Source organism: Pavona decussata, unplaced genomic scaffold, assembly GCF_977016875.1.
Source record: "Pavona decussata unplaced genomic scaffold, jaPavDecu1.1 SCAFFOLD_16, whole genome shotgun sequence".
Classification (NCBI taxonomy): Eukaryota; Metazoa; Cnidaria; class Anthozoa; order Scleractinia; family Agariciidae; genus Pavona; species Pavona decussata.
In genome coordinates this window covers 1,777,276-1,801,438 of record NW_028145439.1, presented here as the reverse complement: position 1 = coordinate 1,801,438, position 24,163 = coordinate 1,777,276, and the positions used below count along the sequence as shown (strand labels likewise).

General features: G+C 37.1%; 3 long non-coding RNA genes across 6 annotated transcripts; 1 reads left to right on the top strand and 2 right to left on the bottom strand.

Moving 5' to 3' along the window:
* The first annotated feature begins 300 nt into the window (after positions 1–300).
* LOC146487275 (uncharacterized) lies at positions 301–3,947 on the top strand. Of its 3 annotated transcripts, none has more exons than XR_014857095.1 (4): positions 312–398; positions 673–743; positions 2,783–2,886; positions 3,698–3,947. It is a non-coding gene; the product is annotated as an uncharacterized LOC146487275 (long non-coding RNA). The 3 variants fall into 3 exon arrangements; XR_014857097.1 differs by having other exon boundaries at positions 331–398; positions 661–743; XR_014857101.1 differs by lacking the exon at positions 673–743 and having other exon boundaries at positions 301–398.
* Positions 3,948–9,022: 5,075 nt separating this feature from the next.
* On the bottom strand, positions 9,023–15,451 carry LOC146487274 (uncharacterized). 2 transcript variants are annotated; one of them, XR_014857368.1, is made up of 4 exons: positions 15,415–15,451; positions 11,542–11,658; positions 10,555–10,768; positions 9,023–9,204 (listed from the first exon to the last, which is right to left on the bottom strand). It is a non-coding gene; the product is annotated as an uncharacterized LOC146487274 (long non-coding RNA). The 2 variants fall into 2 exon arrangements; XR_014857369.1 differs by lacking the exon at positions 15,415–15,451 and adding an exon at positions 13,857–13,881.
* An 8-nt stretch (positions 15,452–15,459) lies between these two features.
* Positions 15,460–21,276, bottom strand: LOC146487273 (uncharacterized). Its single transcript, XR_014857372.1, has 3 exons — positions 21,266–21,276; positions 18,304–18,340; positions 15,460–16,774 (listed from the first exon to the last, which is right to left on the bottom strand). It is a non-coding gene; the product is annotated as an uncharacterized LOC146487273 (long non-coding RNA).
* Positions 21,277–24,163: the final 2,887 nt, after the last annotated feature.

Sequence of the window (24,163 nt, the reverse complement as noted above, 5' to 3'; positions counted from 1 at the left end):
CCTTTACGGTTATTTTGAGCCAGCTTTCTTTCTTGTCGGCAAATTTGGAAAGGTTTTTTTTTCGATTGTTATAAGCAACTTGAAGCCTTGATTAAATTGTTAAAATTTAAATTCTGACGACCTTCTTTTAAAGACACTTTGAAAAAGGCTTTTACAGATTGCTAAGGGAAAATGAAAAGTACGATTTAATTACTAACATGATTGAATACCTTGACGCCTCAAGCGTCTTCTCTTTTTAGAAAATTAAAAAAAAGCTATGTATTGATTGCTCAACGGCCGAAATGAAAGTAGGATTCCTCAGTAGCAATTACCAAACGCAATTAAAACCTCTGCGGTCTTGTCAGAAGTGATATTTGTAAGACGTTAATCAGTTGACGACCGAGAGAAGAGACAAGGAGGTAAGCGCCATTTAAAAATTCAACGCCACTTAAAATAGCTAAACCAAGAAATTGTAGTGCGATATAATGGTTTATCTTAAATTTGCATTAGTTCTGTTGAAGAATCGATATATCAACCCAGAAGGGCAGTTTGATCAAGCTGCAAAAATACATATTTTGTCATTCCGTTTGCAACAGTAGAACCAATGTTTTTGCCTAGTCTAAAGGCACGATCCATTGTGGCCTTATTCTGGGGTAAAACTAAACGTAATAACCTTTATAGTTTTCGTTTTAGGTAAATTTGAAAACACAAATCTACAAAACTTCGGTGTTGCACGATTAACTAACAATCCATTTTGCATTCCGGTGAGTCAAAAATTTCTTATGAGTCATTTTTAGGAATCACTGGGCGTAAGCCCCTAGTGATTGGGAGCGATGAGTTTTCGTATGCTATCTAGTGCTAAGTAATTTCCGTGCCAGTAGCCTTCGCACTACAACAAAAATTGCCTTTGCCACTCACCGTTGCCATAGTGTCAAAGTGGCAAGGGTTGTCTTTAATGTTACCGTAATTAATCATCATGCAGCTGTGAAACATGGCTTTGACATTTACGAACGTACCGTTGTTGCTGGTCATAGATATAATACCTTCGACGCATGTGACGTTAAGGTTAAAACAGCGACTAAGAAAGTGTGAGTTTATAGCGTTCCATCGGAACAAACAATTGCAGAAAACTCCTCAAGGGAAATCACGCGGAACCGAAATCAGTTTTGGCTTAAGAAACTTGAGTTCACGTCGCAAGGCTCTCTTCTTTTTCAGAGAATTTAAATGGCCTTTTTATGCTCCGTTTGGTCATCTAATCCTCCTCTTAATCGAGTTCAGTGCCCCTTCGTGTGCTTTTCTTTGGTAAACAAATGTCGAGAGATTGCGTGTAGTAGTAAGATTAATGAGTTTATGACAAGAATTAATTTAAAACATGCCGAGAACATCTTTAAATAGAATTAAATCGTCTTTTATATGCATAAATAAGTGATTTTATTTGCTCGAGCCTCTTGCGGTGACATCAGCAATATCATTACCTTAAAGTAAGTTCAATCGAGTTCTTTAAACAGAAAGCTTTAATTATTACGGAATGAAAGATTCGAGAAATCGCCGTTTAATAAGTCCTCTATAGCTTTTTATCGCAGTGTTTCCCTTTCGTGTTCACCTAAACGTTTCCTTTCGATGTCTCACGAATAAGCTGCACTGGGTTCTTCTCACTCTGTAGCTGAAAGGTCAGTCTTGGGAAGAGACCACAACGAATTTGCAAAAATATTGAAGATGTATTTTAAACTAGAGCGAGTACTGACTTGCGAACAGCTTATTTTACAGTTGTGTGCTAAGCGACCTAGCCTTCCATTGGACGCGAGGCTTGGGGTGACGTTGTTTTGATACAAACCTCACTGCTTTTCATATGTTGATCACACTGTTCTTATGCTAACTGGTTTTCATTTACATATGAAAAACAGTGAGGTTTGTATCAAAACAAGGTCACCCCCAGCCTCGCTTCCAATCCAAGGTCAGGTTTCGAAGCACACAACTGTAAAATGACCTATTGAATTTCGTGCAAAGCCGCTGTTTAATGGCTGTTCTGGATAAGTCATAGTTACCGCAGCCCACTGGAGAATAGTGAGGTCTTAGCATTCGACATGCTATGTAAATGAAAAGCTAGAGACCACCAGAAAATTGCGAAAATGTTTAAGATGTATTTAAACTCAAGCGAGCACTGAGTTTCAAACATCGTGCAACGTCTGAGTCATAGCTACGTGCACAGCCTCGAAGTTCGTCAAAAATACGTCGATGTTCGTCAGTTCGTCGAAGTTCGTCAAAGATACTCCACTGCGCGTCGTATTTTCAACTCTCTTCTCGGTGTTTGATATGTGATGAAACTCTGTGTCTCGGGCCTGATATATTACATCTCAGTTTGATAATGAGTAAAGAATTCGGCTGTCGTTAGGCCGGCCTGTTTTCATAGCATACACAAAATGACACGACGAAAGATTTTCGCTATGCACTGAACCGCCTAATGATTCCATAAAATGAAGAGTATTTTAATAAATATATTCTTCTTTACGAATTCCCCCCTTTCAGCCGTATAATACGAAATATGTTCAATCGCGAAAGCAGATTCATCCCTAAGCAAACAGCCGATACGCCTTTGGTTGTATTATCAATAATTTCAGAGAAATTGTGCATACAGTATTCAGTTTCTTTATAAAAAAAAGGAAAATTACAGAATTCTGAATAACTGCTGAACGTTTTTACTTCTAAGTTGAACTTCCAGCAAAATCAAAGATTTTCAAGTTTATGTACTCAGGGCCTAATTATTGCATGCTTGGTTTTAACATTTAATTTATCTTTTTTTCAGGTTCCTGTGATCCACAACTCTTCTCACTATGAAGGCCGTTTTCTTTGTTATTATCGCTCTTCTGATAGTGTTCACCAGCGCGCGAGCTTATCGTATATTAAATGGTGGGTACTAATCTTTTACAATGGTTTATCAAGGGAGGGGTCCTTGGGCGAAAACGTACCCTTGCAAATCTGCACTTGCGACTTAGTCTTAACACAATTAAATTTCAGCATTCATTCCAAAGAAATTAAAACTTGTATACTTTTGAGTATTGAAATGACCTGGAAATTTTCTCGAGTGTGTTCCATTTTCTGAAACTGAATACTAATTGTTTTGTTTCTGAGTGAGTGAAAAGCATTGAACAGCACTTGCCCTCGGAGCTGTCAGAACTAAAGGCTGGTTTTCACTAGGACATAAGCATAAGCATAAAGATAAGCAAGTAAGAACACTAGCTACATAAGCATAAGGACAGACGCACGCGCAGAAAACCATTTCTTGACGGAATTCTCGATACCAGCTCTTCTCAATATTAAGCAAGATGGCAGACGAAACGGTTGACTGCCTTGTGCTTGTGCTTGTGTCGTCCCTGTTCTCACTGGCGAAAACGGCGACATAACATGACATAAGCACAAGCATAAGCATAAGCATAAGCATAAGCACAAGAAGGACGAACACGTTCGTTCTTATTGTGGTAATGCTTATGCAACATTTGCTTAGTTTTTAGTTGCAAGTTCAAGAGAACAATGTCTCAAAGATTCGTCTCCGAAATTCTCGGCTATCGCCGGGCAAAAATTGAAGACATTTCTAAGTTATCAGCTAAATTGCCGCCATTTCTCAGCTATCAATAAATTATGACGGATCTTAGTTATCTTTTACTTCTCACGTGTTTTTGCGGGTTGTATGTTATTAACGCTGTCGCACTCATCTGTGTAGCCAGCGCAACAAGTCACGACTATGGATTGCATCTTGATGTTTCAAGGGATTACAAAAAGTCTTCTGACTTTTCTGAAAGTCTTCCTTTTGAGCCACTTGCTGAAAAGGAAATGGAGAGGGATGAAGGCGAAGGACACTTCGATGAAAGATGCCCCCGTTGCCTTGCTGGGGGCGCTGGGCGCGGTGGTAGGAGGTAACTGGTCAAGTTTTCAACTTCACAGGTAAGTTGGTAAGTTTCTCGGCTTGTATATGCGCAGCAGTTTTATATATATTTCAACTTGTCTTTTACAAACAGTCAAATTCATGGCTATAGCACCAGAACAGCCAACAATTATCGCGTGCATCATTGCCGAACTAATCTGAAAAAATTCACCATTTTTTACTAAGGTCCAAAGACCAGAATGACTTAACAATGCTTGATAAGGCATCATGAAATATTTGTAGCTATCAGTTTATGTTTACAGTCAGAAATTTCATGTCACTTCACTATGATATGAGTTGTTCAATTCATTTCAGGTGTTCCTGTTTACTGTTTTAATTCTCGATTTAATAGGGGTTATGCTTAAAGCAATTGCCATTTGAATAAGCTGCTTTATTGAAAGTAAATGACGCTCTTGCAGAGGCATTGTCTTGGTCATTAAATCTTTTCTTTTCAGATGCTCTCGATTCCGTTACCTCTCGTCATCTTGGTTGCTCAAGGTCCCTATTTAAACCCCAGGAAAACTGGACAAAATGCGGAGAGTTAATGTAATGACCACAGGACGCCCTGAAATCAATTTTTGAAACGAACGTATAGAAAAAGATTGATTCCCTTTGTTGCGTTTCGTGTCAATTCTCCCAGCGGTGGCCATTTTGAAAAATCTGAACAATCTAGACTCGGTCGTCTATCGTGAAGAACAAGAATAAGTTGTAAGGTTTGGAATTCCTTGGAAATTTCCGACCACGCGCCGAGAAGAATAAAATCGCTGGAGGTTTCCGAACGGTTTCCGAAGGAGCCTCGGTCCCAATCCTCACGTTAGTTGACCGCGATAAATTATTCAAAATGGCCGCCGATCGCGCGAAGAACATGGGCAATTTCTATTGAGGGTAGTTTTTTTTAATTGATGTCAAGTTCCTCCTCATACAAACCAATATTGATGCACTTGCTTTGAGAGGTGAATGGCTTAAGTCTAACAGATTCGATGGTTTTGCGAAACTTAAATTGTACTCGATCAATTTGACAGACATGTTAAGTCACGATAAATTAAGTCTAAATTACTTCTAAATTCCAAGACAATTAGAAAACCGAAAGGCCAAAAACTGTAAAAAAGTTTTTCCGCATAAAGCAAATTCTGGCTTTTTTTCAGTAAGAAATTTTATTTTTCTTTCAGGTGTTTTAGTAGTTCAAGAACTGTTTCGAGGACTAACAATTACGGGGAATTACTTTGCTTACCATGTACGACTCCTTCTAAACTGATCATGATTTTAGTTAAGCGTTTTACAATGAGTGTATAAGCCAAAGTGGGCTTAGATTAAAAATAATCTTTAATTATTCAGCAGTTGTGGTCAATTTTTTTCTACGACTTGTGCTTCCCTGTGGAAGAGCATTTCACAACACAACAATCGCAGATATTTAAGTAATGTAGTATTTGCTGAGAGCGGAACGTTTGTTCCGTTCGCTGAGGCTTGGTTATGGCCAACTCACGGCGATGTGATGTTTGTCTGTTGGAATCAATGGTTTTTCTTTTTTTCTTAATTCTCATTACTTTTCGTTCTTTACATAATTATAGATCGTTTTAATAATATTTTCCTCACAATTCTGTTTCACTTTCAAGCTGTTTATTTCTACTGTTCTCAATTTGGTCCTAATTTATCAACTGATAAGCTCTCGTTCAATCCGGCTGAAGCTATCTATTGTTGCTATTTCTTATCGTAGAGTCGCCTTTTCCGTTAATTTGAGCCGACCTTCCTCGACGTTATTAGACAAATTAGAAAGGAGATTGCTATCAGTCGGTTTGTTAGAAGTTCTGATTTCATTCAGTAAATACTACTGTCGAACATTATTGAAAACCTGACTGCCTTCTCCTTTAAAAAAAATTGAAAAAGGCTTATATCAAGAGAAAATGATTTTCTCTTGCTTATACACATGACTAAGGGCAGCTCTGCGCATCCGTAAGGTACTGGCCAGGCCGTGGATTGGTGTCCGAGTGTGTCGCTTAATTTAAGTATAGGCTTTGACAATGAAGCAGGGAGGATAGATAGCACATCCAGCAATGTTTCCTTTGAGGTCCGCGACGTTAAATGATGACGTCATATGGCGTCCTAGTTACGTCATTGTTGCCAAACGGCGGTCATTTCGGATCCGCCATCTTGGATTTCTGGATTTCGCAAAACTTCAAGAAAGTCCGAAATTAAACGAAAAGTAATCAAATAATAAATAATAATTCAACACATAAGCGCTAAACCTATAGATATTCTAAAGAGCTATTAATAATTATATTAATTGAAATAAAATGAATCGATAAGAACGACGGAAGTGTTAATTATCAGACCGAGATCGTTATCAAATTTGACAACCATGTTACTTCACAACACGGCGACCATTTTAGAAATCGGGGAATTCTGTATTCATTTCGCTTTGTTCGATATTTGTTCGGTTTTGCTTGGCTTATCTACCCATAGTTCTGTTCGATAAAAGCAAGAAAGGATGGTGCCGCATGCGTTTCCAAGATGGCGGTCGAAGACCAATGATAACGATGTAAAATGTTACTCCAGGAGCCATAATAATTACGGCTCCTGGTTACTCCTAAAGTGGAGCAACACTTGAAATTTTACACCAAATCAGGTATGTTTTTCAACTTTGTCGTTAGATTTAAGTTAGTCGTAGATTTTTGCGGTAGTCACAAAGCCATTGCCGTGCGATTCAACGTGTGTTTATGATTGTGCACAATCTATTAAAAAAATGTGCACGGGGGTAATTTGATTTGCGATGTGCTGCATAATTGTTAGTAATGGCGGCCATTTTTAAATGATGTGAGCTAAACACCTCTCAGACTGCAGAAAAATCTCTCCTATTTAAGAGTATGTTGTCTGTATTTTGAAATCCAAGAACCAACTTAGAGATCGACAGAATCGACAACTCACGGTCCAGGAACATTTTCCGGAAATGCCAGCTACATTTAGGCCACTTTTGTGGCACACCATTGATTGAATAATGAGTTCATATCTTCGCTGTAGGGAGTGAACTAAGGTACGAAAGTATATCATTTGATTTATAGTTTATGTTATGCAAATCGTCATTGAATATGCATTTTTTTTCTATTCTACCGAATACACAACAACAGACTAGCTATAACCAAAATAATATTTTCCGGAAATACCAAGAGTACCAAGTTCGACGAGTCTTAATAGTAGCACGTCTCACTCATGACATAAAGTTTTGTATATACGCATTCAAGTAAATGAATTAAAAGTTAATTTAAGCTTATCTGCTATATTTTTTTCAGTTGCCAGAAACATAACAGACGAGGTTGCAACAACAAAGCAAAAGCCGCTGCATCAGAAATGGAAGCAAAATGTCCAGCACTGAGGAGGGGCATTTTTTCCTTATGTATGATGAATGCAGTACAAAGACGACTGCATGGACGAGTTCCAAGGGAAGATTAAATTGGCCATCGCAGAAATGGGAAGCGAGGGATTGGACATGGCTATCGAGTTATAAAGCGTTCAGTATATTACCAAAGAGACAGAGGGAGAGTAGTTTACTGTTGTTTTAATTTTATACTGAGAGATGATTCTGGTCCTAAACACGCTTTGCACATGCTGATTAAACGTAATTTTAGCTTTTCGCTTGGACCATCGCTTCCTGTGCAATCGAAAACTTCAATAAAGTAGCAGTATTGCTGTTTGTAAAACCAAAATGTATTCACGGTAGTTGTCGAACAACCAGCTTCGCTTTCTCCCAAGAAAAAGAAAAGCTTGAGTGAAGAAAGAAGCTTATCGTATAAATAAACAACGCTTTTGTTAACAGAATAAGCGTTGCCTACCTTCACTTTATCACTTTACTCCGGCGGAACAGCTGTACATGTTACTTCATAAAAATGATATGAGGTCGATTTGGTATTCGAAATACGTGGAACGTTTCGACATAAGTTTTCACAATATTAACAGTTTGGTTTTCAATACGTTCCTTTTTTTCTATTCCACAAAATGAACGAAAAGGTGAGCAGCGATTGGCTAATGGTTTTTTTTGGTCGAGGTTATCAAATGAGATAACTGGTTTAGGGCCACTGGAAGGTTCGATTTAATTAACAAACGTGTGTCTTCCAGTGTCTTCTTTTCAAAAAAATTGAAAAAGGCTTTTGTTGTACCTCCCAACACAAATACGTTTACCGATTTGAGGAGAACGTGTCACGTATCATGGGTCAAAACTCACTAACACCATGGGGGAAACAACAACTTGAACTTTCGACTCGCATGTGATCAGGTCCTGGACCTTGAAGCCGCTGCAAATTTGTGTGCCAGCCCGCGTCAAGAAAATAATTTGTATTTAATTTGTTCTATTTCTTAGTTGGGAGGTATAACAAAACACTTAGGGTCCGTTTCTTTCCAATGATCCAGATCAGGATCAATGATCCAAGATCACTCACATGGTGCATCTAAGGAACGGAGGAATTCACTCCGGGAAAGGATTCGTCGGTTCCTTTGATGCACCATGATCCGAGTGATCTGGGATCATTGATCCTGATCTGGATTATCCAGAACAAACGTACCCTTCATGAGGGTCTCGAAGGTCTCGTGGGCCAGTCATTAAGTGCTTAATATACCTAGTGGTATATAGCGGTATAAAGGCCTAATTCCCACGAGTCTCCTGTAGCGCAGTGATAGAATCCAGGGTCCGAACTAGTAATTGAAAGGCGATAGGTTCGACTTCTGTTGGGAGTAGGGGACGTAGTTCCCGGTGTTGTGGTCTGGTCTTTGTGCGTATATTCCGTATATCCCGTGTCCACAGTAATTGGCCTTAGCTGTTGCGGTATCCCTGTCCATATTGGACAAAGCTAAATAAATAAAATACCGAGTATAGGCCTGTCACTCACTGAAAAATACATCTATCAGGTTCATCTAAATTGCTAGGGGCAACTAAAAGGTGCGATTTATTGAACGTGGCCCGAGTCCCTGCATTTATTGGCACGTTGGTAACATTTTTGAGTCTCTGGTCCAAGCTTTTTTGCAACTAAAGCATTATATTCCCCTACATGGATTTGTATGCTCATCGCAATTAGTATCAGTTGCACCACGAAAAGCTGTTCCATAGAACGCAAAAGGAATAAAGAAAGTGACGAAAACTAATCAGTAAATTCTTTTTTATTAGTATTTTTGAGTAAGTCCCACCTTAGCTTACACTCACGATAGAATTTGAAATTGAAATCGTGATTAGTTTTCACAAACGGTCGTGAAAAGTGCACCTTAACAAACTAATCCCTCTTGACAACTGGTACTTGAAATGGGTAATACTGTACTGCCAACACCTGAAAAGAAAAGAACGTGTAATTATAGTGACAAAATTGAATGCTGTTGAACTGCAAAAAAATTTAGTTACGACTGATAAACTTTATCGTTTTCTGCAAAACAATCCTCTTGTAATAAGAAATATGTGATGCCTAAATGCAACGACCACATTTATATAATAAATCCTCTGCAAATAATAGCTCATAACAGCATAAGGTTCACATCACTTCTGTATAATTGATTGATTTCACTTTAAATTTGAGTTTGTAGAGAACTGAACCAGGTAACATGATACCTTTTAAGGTTAAACTGAGGAGCAGTTACAACATGACACATTGCCCAATATATTAAGTAAATTCTTATGCTCAAGGCTTTTAATTTTCTGTTTGCCATCGTCATTACTTTGCAGGCTCCATGTAATAATCATAATAATCCCTAGACAGCTTGTTGTTGCCCGGAGCCAATGAAGAAACCAACTTCAACATCAATAGTTGTGTGAATTAATAATAATAATAATAATAATAATAATAATAATAATAATAATAATAATAATAATAATAATAATAATAATAATAATAATAATTATAATAATAATAATAATAATAATAATAATAATAATAATAATAATAACAATGGCTAGATTTTAGGATGACAACGAATTTCTTAAGTTTTTTTTCCTTTCTTTTCTTAATTTTCGTAATTTTAGTTGTTTTTAATGACCGATATAATCAGCTTATATTTTTAATAAGAGTTGTTTTTTCGTCACTAAGGAGCGTATTTTAACTTCCGAATATATTTTTAGTGATGATATGATCATATGATTTTTTATTACGAATGAGAATGCTATTGTAACTTGATGAGATTTGTTTTTTTTCCTTTTTCTTCAAAAAAAAAATTGTGCTTGAAAATAGTTTCTTTTTTTAATCGACAAGAATTGTAAATAGGTTTTAATAACTCTGTTTTCTACTTTTAACTTGTAAATAACAATTTCCTTGGAATATTTTAAAGTTATTATTATTTAATAATAATAATAATAATAATAATAATGATAATAATATTAATAAGTGTATTAACGGACAAACAACAACAAGATATCAAATGTGAATCAGGGAGAAACGAAGACTCGGAAAAAAAATCCCATCTGTGACTCGGATTTTTTTCCGAGTCTTCGTTTCTCCCTAATTCACATTTGAAATATTAATAAAAATAAGAATAAGAATAGGAAAAAGAAGAAGAACTGAACAACAACAATAGTTTTATTTCAATAGAAATTTATTTAGCACCGCAGTGTTATCACTGACACCCGCGTTTCCGATCACTCGGCCTCGCTCCCTCTCTCCTATATATAAAAAAACTGTAGATGTACATACTGATGTGTGAATTTAAATTAACGCGGTGAGTATCCCCAGGTATTTCCGGTGCATCGCGAACCCAAACACGGCTGACGTTTCGAGTAATCTCTCTCTCTGAACTCCTTCGAAGCACGAGGCTCATAAGGAAGATCATCAGAAAAGTCCGAAGTTTTTTTTGCATCTCTTGCGACACTTTCAAAGTCCATTCCATGGTCGTGATTTCTAGCCTTGGCTTTAAAGATACAATGGAGAAATTATATATGGATCAGAAATAATATTTTGTATTTTCCTATATTTCACGACGCGCGCAGCGCCGGTCTCTTCCAGTTTTATCCATCATCGTTAGAAATCTTGTTTAATCTTCTCCCGCTAATGGAACGAAAGTTAGGAATCTAAATCATATTTATCCATTTGCTGAACACAGGGGTATTTTTCACAGTTTTTAGACCTTTATATATGACTTTATATATGCAGCTCTTAGCAAGGGTTATTGGAATATAAAAAGAAAATTGGGGGTAACTACACAAAAAAACTTGAATGCTATCTAGAGCGGGCTTCTTTTCGTCTTTTGTCGCTACGACCTTGGACTGAGCTACCTTCCTTCTCACCCCCAGACCGAGTTCTGATCGCAGTTTCTCTTCGTCCTCCCGCCAACTTCCATTTGGGAGCCTGACGGGGAGTTTGAGATAACAACCAAACAACGCTCTACTGAATTTAAAAACTCCGAAGCACAGAAATGGTGCTCCTAACATCTGTGAAGTTAGTTAACTACTGGACGCCTGCTACCATCTTTGCTCAAACGTTTTCAGGAATGTTGTGGCCGTAATATGCTATGAGACTAAATTCTCATGCGTCGTGCATGTCAATATGGTGACGATGACATTTGCCAACGACTTATACCGGAAAAGATCTTACGCTGCTTCGTATTTGAAAGGAGTGGGGGATGCCACCGTAGGAGAGCATAACTCTATTATATACATATATTCTCTATTCTATAACACCCACCTTTTAAGTTGCGATAAGATCGCGCACTGGTGGCCCCTATCAGAACAGCAAGAATAACAAAGAAAACGGCCTTCATGGTTCGCCTGAATTGATGAACAGTTGACGATCAAAACAAATCTAGAAAGATTAAATTCAAATCCACATGTATCAGGATATCTTTCATTTTGCTTGACGTTTGAGAAATGAGAGAATTTAACTGCATAGGGTTTGCATTTCTTTCTTATAGTCTCAAAGCCTTAGACATATGAATTTCCTTTAGCCACATGTAAGCAATGTGACATAACGGTCCTTGTCGCCAAAAAGGAGAGAGTTCGTAAGATGTGAAGGCGACAACCGCAAACAGTTTTTGTCCGTTTGACAGTCTTAAGGGGTCTTTCAGCTTTTTACATAGCTTTTGGCAAGCTAGTCGCTTGTCTCCGTGGTACAGGTAAAATGAACACAGATGTAAAGCTGGCTTGGCACGAACTGTACTTCGCAAGTAATCACCGGTTTGAGTTTTAAGTACAACTTCAGAAGACTTTTTTGAAAACTCGTGGTGGTCTCTCAAAAAAAGGTTTTTCTAAGTCAGGACGCGGGAAAAAACCATACGATCTATTCTTGATGCATTAAAATAAAACTGCCAGGCAGAAAGTACAGAAATTACGATAGAATCTGTAGACGACTAAACGGTGATTCCTCTATTTTTCTTTAAAACTGACCCCAAGGAAGTTACCTCTAGGTAATTGGCCTCATGTTACCGATGTCGTCGAGAGAAGCTCAAGCGACTAAAATGGCTTGTTATGCATATTGGCAATATTAATATGTTATTGAAAGGCTCCCTTTCCGAGCTTAAAAATATTTTCTACCACGTACTAGGCCTCTTCTACGTTTAATCACCGGAGCAGATCTTAATGTGACGAGTCATTTGTGACAGGGGGCAATCTATGCAAACGTATGCAATCTTGTAGTGGTAAACCAGAGATATCTTTTGGACATCAAACGGTTAAACTTCAAAACAGAAAAGTCTTCACTTATCGGGCCCGGTAAGTTACCGGGACTTTCGAGAAACGGGCCCGAGGAGAAAACAGTTCATCGAGAGTAACCCTAGCTAGGTTCTTGTGTGCTCTCCAAACTTCTCAAGTACATTACAACTCGATACACTCACAGATGCCAGTTATGCATGAAGCAATTGTTTTATAACATTGGTAGTGGAATTGTACGCAGATATACGACGAACAACTTGACGAGAACCGGGAAAAGTGGAAAGAAAAAACATTAAGAAGGATTTATTAGAGGGGAAGTATCACGCAAATTTGCTGTTATTTTAAAACCCAAAATTGTTTGTCTGTCAGCAGAAACAACAAAATAATTGTCAAGTTTGTCATAAACTATCACCCCAGTGTAATAAAACTGTCGATTAGTGCCTCTGGCCAGAGACAGAGTAGGTCGGTATAGATTGAATCTTGAAAAATGTCCAGGCTAACGTTTTTCAAGTTCTCGCATTTTTGCTTCCAAAATGCGCTAGAACAGATCACGAGTAGTTTCTTTCAAGAATTGAGTTGATTTCGTTCCTCTCGTCATTCTAGAATTATTTGGCAGCTGATTGAAGGCCTTATTTCATCATTTTTAACAAACGATATCAAAAACCCTTTGATACTTCCCCTTTTAAATGAAAAAGACCACAGCTTCTTTTGTAAGGTTTTGTAGGTTTTTTTGTGTTTGTAATATTTAATTCTTTGTCCATTTTCTGGGCCAAAGATAGTCTTTCTGTCGCACTAGACCACTCGCGTGAGAACAATTTCGGCAAAGCAAGAAACAGGTCGAATTTGCTTACGCCATTGGTGTGGTCAACAAGATTATAAGCAAGCCTGCGTGCACTGAATTTAGTAACATTAATTTGCTAGCTATGTTTTAAAAGCTAGTCAGCTCTGTTCATCTAGAGATGCACTTTTCAGCAAGAAGACAAATGCTAACATGTTAATATGTAATCTCTCACCGGGATAACCATTTCTTTTAAATACTTTATAATACGTGTTGTTCCTTGCATGTATCAATTCTATATATTTCAGGACAGTTTTCATTTGAGCGGCGGAAATAATTTGCATTTGCTCTTTTACTTCTTTCCCACCCTCTCGCTCTTCGATAGGCTACCTAAACTCGAGCCACTTAGCTTTTTCAAGCAATGAAATGAAGACCACATCATGACTTCCTCGCAGCCCTTTCCCAGGTTTACCCCGGATAATTCTTCAACAGAACTGATGGAAATTTTACGATTATTTCTCCATACAATTCCTCGATTTAGATATTTTAGGTATAAATTTCAAAGCAGCGCTTACCTGCCTACCACCTTTCCGTCACCAACTGATCAAAGTCCTATAAATTATCACATATATCACTAGAGATCATACCTCCCAGCTGCTCATCAACCAATCAATGAATAGCTTTATGTTTTCAAATTTTCTTAACAAGAAGACGTTATGTTTATAAGTCTTTTTCAATTTGTTTTGAAAAGAAGACGGTTGAGGACTCAAAGGTTTCAATCATGTTCAGTTATTAAATTGTACCTTTAAATTTCAGTTGTCCTTAGCAATGTATAAAGCCTTTTGTCATGTTTCTTACTGAGAAGAAGGTAGCCAGGTTTTCAATCATGTTTGGTAATTTAATTGTTCCTCCTAGCTTCCCTTTAAGCAATGTAGATAAGCCTGTTTAAATTTTTTGGCAAGAAGAATGCAATCAGGTTTTCAATAATGTTCGGCGGTAATTTTGATGAAATCATAACTTCTGTCAAACTGCTTGCAATCTATAAAAAAATCTTTCTAATTTGTTTAATAAGGAAAAAGGCCTGCTCAAACTAACGGAGAAAGGCGACTCTAATTGCCGAGAGAAACAGCAACAATCAGTAGCTTTAGTTACCTTAAACGAGGGCGGTGTATTCACTGATGAATTAGAACTAAATTGAGAGTTCGAACGTGAAACAGTGACTGTGCAGAAAATATTATTAACATGATCTGTTGGTAAAAAAGATAAGAGAGTGTACAACAAGAGCGAAAAGAAATAAGAATTAAGAAAAACAGAAAAAGCCATTTATTTTAACAGACAAACAACACATTGTCGTGGGTTGGCAATAACTCAGCCTCAGCAAACCGAACGAACGTTTTCGAAAAAAAAAAATATTTGCGCGCTGTCTTAAACGCAACAGCCAACAACTATATATCACTGCAAATCTAATGAAAAGCACTATTCGGTAAGAATTATTTCGCTTTGAATTTTTTTAACCGTAAGTTCAGTGCGTCACAAAACCCCAAGACGACTGACGTCTCTTTGAGCGAATGTATCGGGTATGGAATTTGACCGCAGAATCAAAACTACTGCATTATATCAATCACAATTGGCACTTATAACACGTGTTATTCCATGCATGTATCAATTCTATATATTTCAGGACAGTTTTCATTTGAGCGCCGGAAGTAATTTGCTTTTTCTGTGTTACTTCTTTTCTACGCTCTCGCTCTTCGATAGGCTACCTAAACTCGAGCCACTTAGCTTTTTCAAGCAATGAGAAACAAAGTGAAGACCACATCATGACTTCCTCGCAGCCCTTTCCCGGGTTTACCCATGATAATACGGATTTCCTTTGAATTCTGATTGGTTCTTGTGCTGTCTGCGTCCACTTTAGAGGCCAAAGATAAAAAGAGGTACCGAAAATTACATATTTTAGTCTAAAATACGGTCAGCGTTTGGAGAATCGAGCCGCACATCCCCACCAAACCGACTCCTTCAGAGATGATACATAATTCTTCAACAGAACTGATGGAAATTTGAGATTAATGATTATGTCTCCATACAGTTTATCGATTTAGGTATTTTAGGTATAAATTTTAAAGCAGCGCTCACCTGCCTGTCACCTTTCCGTCATCAACTGATCAAAGTCCTATAAATTATCACATATATCACTAGAGATCATACCTGCCAGCTGCTCATCAACCAATCAATGAACAGCTTTATGTTTTCAAATTTTCTTAACAAGAAGACGCTTGAGGCCTCAAAGTTTCCAATCATGTTTAGTTATTAAATTGTACCTTTCGGTTGCCCTTAGCAATTTATATAAGCCTTTTGTCATTTTTATAACTGAGAAGAAGGTAGCCAGGTTTTCAATCATGTTTGGTAATTTAATTGTTCCTCCTAGCTTCCCTTTAAGCAATGTAGATAAGCCTGTTTAAATTTTTTGGAAAGAAGAAGGCAGAAGGTTTTCAATAATGTTCGGCGGTAATTTTGATGAAATCGTAACTTCTATCAAACTGCTTGCAATCTATAAAAAAATCTTTCTAATTTGTTCAATAAGGAAAAAGGCCTGCTCAAACTAACGGAGAAAGGCGACTCTACTTGCCGAGAGAAACAACAGCAATCAATAGCTTCAGTTGCCTTAAACGAGAGCGGTGTATTCACTGATAAATTAGAACTAAATTGAGAGTTTGAAAGTAAAACAGTGACTGTGAAGATAATATTATTAACATGATTTGTTGGTAAAAAAGCTAAGAGAGTGTCCAACAAGAGCGAAAAGAAATAAGAATTAAGAAAAACAGAAAAAGTCATTTATTCTAACAGACAAACAACTCATCGTCATGGGTTGGCAATAACGCAGCCTCAGCAAACCGAACGAACGTTTTCGAAAAAAAAAAATATTTGCGCGCTGTCTTAAACGCAACAGCCTACAACTATATATCACTGCAAATCTAATGAAAAGCACTATTCGGTAAGAATTATTTCGCTTTGAATTTTTTAACCGTAAGGAAAGTGCGTCACAAAACCCCAAGACGACTGACGTCTCTTTGAGCGAATGTATCGGGTATGGAATTCGACTGCAGAATCAAAACTACTGCATTATATCAATCACAATTGGCACTTATAACACGTGTTATTCTATGCATGTATTAATTCTATATATTTCAGGACAGTTTTCATTTGAGCGGCGGAAATAATTTGCGTTTGCTCTGTTACTTCTTTCCCACCCTCTCGCTCTTCGATAGGCTACCTAAACTCGAGCCACTTAGCTTTTTCAAGCAATGAAATGAAGACCACATCATGACTTCCTCGCAGCCCTTTCCCAGGTTTACCCCGGATAATTCTTCAACAGAACTGATGGAAATTTTACGATTATTTCTCCATACAATTCCTCGATTTAGGTATTTTAGGTATAAATTTCAAAGCAGCGCTTACCTGCCTACCACCTTTCCGTCACCAACTGATCAAAGTCCTATAAATTATCACATATATCACTAGAGATCATACCTCCCAGCTGCTCATCAACCAATCAATGAATAGCTTTATGTTTTCAAATTTTCTTAACAAGAAGACGTTATGTTTATAAGTCTTTTTCAATTTGTTTTGAAAAGAAGACGGTTGAGGACTCAAAGGTTTCAATCATGTTCAGTTATTAAATTGTACCTTTAAATTTCAGTTGTCCTTAGCAATGTATAAAGCCTTTTGTCATGTTTCTTACTGAGAAGAAGGTAGCCAGGTTTTCAATCATGTTTGGTAATTTAATTGTTCCTCCTAGCTTCCCTTTAAGCAATGTAGATAAGCCTGTTTAAATTTTTTGGCAAGAAGAATGCAATCAGGTTTTCAATAATGTTCGGCGGTAATTTTGATGAAATCATGACTTCTGTCAAACTGCTTGCAATCTATAAAAAAATCTTTCTAATTTGTTTAATAAGGAAAAAGGCCTGCTCAAACTAACGGAGAAAGGCGACTCTACTTGCCGAGAGAAACAGCAACAATCAGTAGCTTTAGTTACCTTAAACGAGGGCGGTCATTGTTGTATTCACTGATAAATTAGAACTAAATTGAGAGTTTGAACGTGAAACAGTGACTGTGCAGAAAATATTATTAACATGATCTGTTGGTAAAAAAGCTAAGAGAGTGTACAACAAGAGCGAAAAGAAATAAGAATTAAGAAAAACAGAAAAAGCCATTTATTTTAACAGACAAACAACACATTGTCGTGGGTTGGCAATAACTCAGCCTCAGCAAACCGAACGAACGTTTTCGAAAAAAAAAAATATTTGCGCGCTGTCTTAAACGCAACAGCCAACAACTATATATCACTGCAAATCTAATGAAAAGCACTATTCGGTAAGAATTATTTCGCTTTGAATTTTTTTAACCGTAAGGACAGTGCGTCACAAAACCCCAAGACGACTGACGTCTCTTTGAGCGAATGTATCGGGTATGGAATTTGACCGCAGAATCAAAACTACTGCATTGTATCAATCACAATTGGCACTTATAACACGTGTTATTCCATGCATGTATCAATTCTATATATTTCAGGACAGTTTTCATTTGAGCGCCGGAAGTAATTTGCTTTTTCTGTGTTACTTCTTTTCTACGCTCTCGCACTTCGATAGGCTACCTAAACTCGAGCCACTTAGCTTTTTCAAGCAATGAGAGACAAAGTGAAGACCACATCATGACTTCCTCGCAGCCCTTTCCCGGGTTTACCCATGATAATACGGATTTCCTTTGAATTCTGATTGGTTCTTGTGCTGTCTGCGTCCACTTTAGAGGCCAAAGATAAAAAGAGGTACCGAAAATTACATATTTTAGTCTAAAATACGGTCAGCGTTTGGAGAATCGAGCCGCACATCCCCACCAAACCGACTCCTTCAGAGATGATACATAATTCTTCAACGGAACTGATGGAAATTTGAGATTAATGATTATTTCTCCATACCAGTTTATCGATTTAGGTATTTTAGGTATAAATTTTAAAGCAGCGCTCACCTGCCTGTCACCTTTCTGTCATCAACTGATCAAAGTCCTATAAATTATCACATATATCACTAGAGATCATACCTGCCAGCTGCTCATCAACCAATCAATGAACAGCTTTATGTTTTCAAATTTTCTTAACAAGAAGACGCTTGAGGCCTCAAAGTTTCCAATCATGTTTAGTTATTAAATTGTACCTTTCGGTTGCCCTTAGCAATTTATATAAGCCTTTTGTCATTTTTATAACTGAGAAGAAGGTAGCCAGGTTTTCAATCATGTTTGGTAATTTAATTGTTCCTCCTAGCTTCCCTTTAAGCAATGTAGATAAGCCTGTTTAAATTTTTTGGAAAGAAGAAGGCAGGAGGTTTTCAATAATGTTCGGCGGTAATTTTGATGAAATCGTAACTTCTATCAAACTGCTTGCAATCTATAAAAAAATCTTTCTAATTTGTTCAATAAGGAAAAAGGCCTGCTCAAACTAACAGAGAAAGGCGACTATACTTGCCGAGAGAAACAGCAGCAATCAATAGCTTCAGTTGCCTTAAACGAGAGCGGTGTATTCACTGATAAATTAGAACTAAATTGAGAGTTTGAAAGTAAAACAGTGACTGTGAAGATAATATTATTAACATGATTTGTTGGTAAAAAAGCTAAGAGAGTGTCCAACAAGAGCGAAAAGAAATAAGAATTAAGAAAAACAGAAAAAGTCATTTATTCTAACAGACAAACAACTCATCGTCATGGGTTGGCAATAACGCAGCCTCAGCAAACCGAACGAACGTTTTCGAAAAAAAAAAATATTTGCGCGCTGTCTTAAACGCAACAGCCTACAACTATATATCACTGCAAATCTAATGAAAAGCACTATTCGGTAAGAATTATTTCGCTTTGAATTTTTTAACCGTAAGGAAAGTGCGTCACAAAACCCCAAGACGACTGACGTCTCTTTGAGCGAATGTATCGGGTATGGAATTCGACTGCAGAATCAAAACTACTGCATTATATCAATCACAATTGGCACTTATAACACGTGTTATTCTATGCATGTATTAATTCTATATATTTCAGGACAGTTTTCATTTGAGCGGCGGAAATAATTTGCGTTTGCTCTGTTACTTCTTTCCCACCCTCTCGCTCTTCGATAGGCTACCTAAACTCGAGCCACTTAGCTTTTTCAAGCAATGAAATGAAGACCACATCATGACTTCCTCGCAGCCCTTTCCCAGGTTTACCCCGGATAATTCTTCAACAGAACTGATGGAAATTTTACGATTATTTCTCCATACAATTCCTCGATTTAGGTATTTTAGGTATAAATTTCAAAGCAGCGCTTACCTGCCTACCACCTTTCCGTCACCAACTGATCAAAGTCCTATAAATTATCACATATATCACTAGAGATCATACCTCCCAGCTGCTCATCAACCAATCAATGAATAGCTTTATGTTTTCAAATTTTCTTAACAAGAAGACGTTATGTTTATAAGTCTTTTTCAATTTGTTTTGAAAAGAAGACGGTTGAGGACTCAAAGGTTTCAATCATGTTCAGTTATTAAATTGTACCTTTAAATTTCAGTTGTCCTTAGCAATGTATAAAGCCTTTTGTCATGTTTCTTACTGAGAAGAAGGTAGCCAGGTTTTCAATCATGTTTGGTAATTTAATTGTTCCTCCTAGCTTCCCTTTAAGCAATGGAGATAAGCCTATTTAAATTTTTTGGAAAGGAGAAGGCAGAACGTTTTCAATAATGTTCGGCGGTAATTTTGATGAAATCGTAACTTCTATCAAACTGCTTGCAATCTATAAAAAAATCTTTCTAATTTGTTTAATAAGGAAAAAGGCCTGCTCAAGCTAACTGAGAAAGGCGACTCTACTTGCCGAGAGAAACCTCAACAATCAATAGCTTCAGTTACCTTAAACGAGGGCGGTGTATTAACTGATAAATTAGAACTAAATTGAGAGTTTGAAAGTGAAACAGTGACTGTAAAGATATTATTATTATTATTATTATTATTATTATTATTATTATTATTATTATTACCATTATTATTATTATTATTATTATTATTATTATTATTATTAAAACGTCTATCGGTAAAAAAGCTAAGAGAGTGTCCAACAAGAGCGAAAAGAAATAAGAATTAAGAAAAACAGAAAAAGCCATTTATTTTAACAGACAAACAACACATTGTCGTGGGTTGGCAATAACTCAGCCTCAGCAAACCGAACGAACGTTTTCGAAAAAAAAAAATATTTGCGCGCTGTCTTAAACGCAACAGCCAACAACTATATATCACTGCAAATCTAATGAAAAGCACTATTCGGTAAGAATTATTTCGCTTTGAATTTTTTTAACCGTAAGGACAGTGCGTCACAAAACCCCAAGACGACTGACGTCTCTTTGAGCGAATGTATCGGGTATGGAATTTGACCGCAGAATCAAAACTACTGCATTATATCAATCACAATTGGCACTTAAAACACGTGTTATTCCATGCATGTATCAATTCTATGTATTTCAGGACAGTTTTCATTTGAGCGCCGGAAGTAATTTGCTTCTTCTGTGTTACTTCTTTTCTACGCTCTCGCTCTTCGATAGGCTACCTAAACTCGAGCCACTTAGCTTTTTCAAGCAATGAGAAACAAAGTGAAGACCACATCATGACTTCCTCGCAGCCCTTTCCCGGGTTTACCCATGATAATACGGATTTCCTTTGAATTCTGATTGGTTCTTGTGCTGTCTGCGTCCACTTTAGAGGCCAAAGATAAAAAAAGGGGTACCGAAAATTACATATTTTAGTCTAAAATACGGTCAGCGTTTGGAGAATGGAGTCGCACATCCCCACCAAACCGACTCCTTCAGAGATGATACATAATTCTTCAACAGAACTGATGGAAATTTGAGATTAACGATTATTTCTCCATACAGTTTATCGATTTAGGTATTTTAGGTATAAATTTTAAAGCAGCGCTCACCTGCCTGTCACCTTTCCGTCACCAACTGATCAAAGTCCTATAAATTATCACATATATCACTAGAGATCATACCTGCCAGCTGCTCATCAACCAATCAATGAATAGCTTTATGTTTTCAAATTTTCTTAACAAGAAGACGTTATGTTTATAAGTCTTTTTCAATTTGTTTTGAAAAGAAGACGCTTGAGGACTCAAAGGTTTCAATCATGTTCAGTTATTAAATTGTACCTTTAAATTTCAGTTGTCCTTAGCAATGTATAAAGCCTTTTGTCATGTTTCTTACTGAGAAGAAGGTAGCCAGGTTTTCAATCATGTTTGGTAATTTAATTGTTCCTCCTAGCTTCCCTTTAAGCAATGTAGATAAGCCTGTTTAAATTTTTTGGCAAGAAGAATGCAATCAGGTTTTCAATAATGTTCGGCGGTAATTTTGATGAAATCATAACTTCTGTCAAACTGCTTGCAATCTATAAAAAAATCTTTCTAATTTGTTTAATAAGGAAAAAGGCCTGCTCAAACTAACGGAGAAAGGCGACTCTACTTGCCGAGAGAAACAGCAACAACCAGTAGCTTTAGTTACCTTAAACGAGGGCGATGTATTCACTGATAAATTAGAACTAAATTGAGAGTTTGAACGTGAAACAGTGACTGTGCAGAAAATATTATTAACATGATCTGTTGGTAAAAAAGCTAAGAGAGTGTACAACAAGAGCGAAAAGAAATAAGAATTAAGAAAAACAGAAAAAGCCATTTATTTTAACAGACAAACAACACATTGTCGTGGGTTGGCAATAACTTAGCCTCAGCAAACCGAACGAACGTTTTCGAAAAAAAAAATATTTGCGCGCTGTCTTAAACGCAACAGCCAACAACTATATATCACTGTAAATCTAATGAAAAGCACTATTCGGTAAGAATTATTTCGCTTTGAATTTTTTTAACCGTAAGGACAGTGCGTCACAAAACCCCAAGACGACTGACGTCTCTTTGAGCGAATGTATCGGGTATGGAATTTGACCGCAGAATCAAAACTACTGCATTATATCAATCACAATTGGCACTTATAACACGTGTTATTCCATGCATGTATCAATTCTATATATTTCAGGACAGTTTTCATTTGAGCGCCGGAAGTAATTTGCTTTTTCTGTGTTACTTCTTTTCTACGCTCTCGCTCTTCGATAAGCTACCTAAACTCGAGCCACTTAGCTTTTTCAAGCAATGAGAAACAAAGTAAAGACCACATCATGACTTCCTCGCAGCCCTTTCCCGGGTTAACCCCGGATAATACGGATTTCCTTAGAATTCTGATTGATTCTTGTGCTGTCTGCGTCCACTTTAGAGGCCAAAGATAAAAAAAGGGTACCGAAAATTACATATTTTAGTCTAAAATACGGTCAGCGTTTGGAGAATCGAGCCGCACATCCCCACCAAACCGACTCCTTCAGAGATGATACATAATTCTTCAACAGAACTGATGGAAATTTGAGATTAACGATTATTTTTCCATACAGTTTATCGATTTAGGTATTTTAGGTATAAATTTTAAAGCAGCGCTCACCTGCCTGTGACCTTTCGGTCATCAACTCATCAAAGTCCTATAAATTATCACATATATCACTAGAGATCATACCTGCCAGCTGCTCATCAACCAATCAATGAATAGCTTTATGTTTTCAAATTTTCTTAACAAGAAGACGCATGAGGCCTCAAAGTTTTCAATCATGTTTATTTATTAAATTGTACCTTTCGGTTGCCCTTAGCAATAAATATAAGCCTTTTGTCATTTTTATTACTGAGGAGAAGGTAGCCAGGTTTTCAATCATGTTTGGTAATTTAATTGTTCCTCCTAGCTTCCCTTTAAGCAATGTAGATAAGCCTGTTTAATTTTTTTGGAAAGAAGAAGGCAGTCAGGTTTTCAATAATGTTCGGCGGTAATTTTGATGAAATCATAACTTCTATCAAACTGCTTGCAATCTATAAAAAAATCTTTCTAATTTGTTTAATAAGGAAAAAGGCCTGCTCAAACTAACGGAGAAAGGCGACTCTACTTGCCGAGAGAAACAGCAGCAATCAATAGCTTCAGTTGCCTTAAACGAGGGCGGTGTATTCACTGATAAATTAAAACTAAATTGAGAGTTTGAAAGTAAAACAGTGACTGTGAAGAAAATATTATTAAAACGTCTATTGGTAAAAAAGCTAAGATGGTGTACAACAAGAGCGAAAAGAAATGAGAATTAAGAAAAAAAGAAAAAGCCATTTATTCTAACAGACAAACAAAACATCGTCGTGGGTGGCCATAACCAAGCCTCAGCGAACCAAACAAACGTTTTTACAAAAAAACAATATTTGCGCGCTGTCTTAAACGCAACAACCACAAACTATATATCAGTGCAAAGCTAATAAAAAGCACTATTCGGTAAAAATTATTTCGCTTTCATTTTTTTTTAATCGTAAGGGGAGTGCGTCCCAAAGGCCCAAAACGACTGACGTCTCTTTGAGAGAATTTATTGGGTATGGAATTCGACCGCAGGATCAACACTACGGCATTATATCAATCTTGGCAAGGCATTAATCTTTAAAAAGGTGTGAGGCTTTTTCGATATTCCTATTGGTTACTTCTCAATTTTTCTGTTAATTACCAAGTATTCATGAAAAAGGTGCCAATCGATTCAGCGTGTCCGAAAACGTTCCCCGGGAGACTTTTTAGGCCTCCCAAAGTACCGGTGACAAACAAATAGCCCACAAAGGATGAAATCATTTTTGGGTCAAAACTAAAATTCTTTGTCAGGGCTTTGTTTGTACTTTAAAATGATTCCCAAGTGATTTTTTCGACACCCCGAGGTCCCTAGGGACTTGAACGAGTGAAAAATGCCGACTTCAAAATTTGGTCATTTTTGA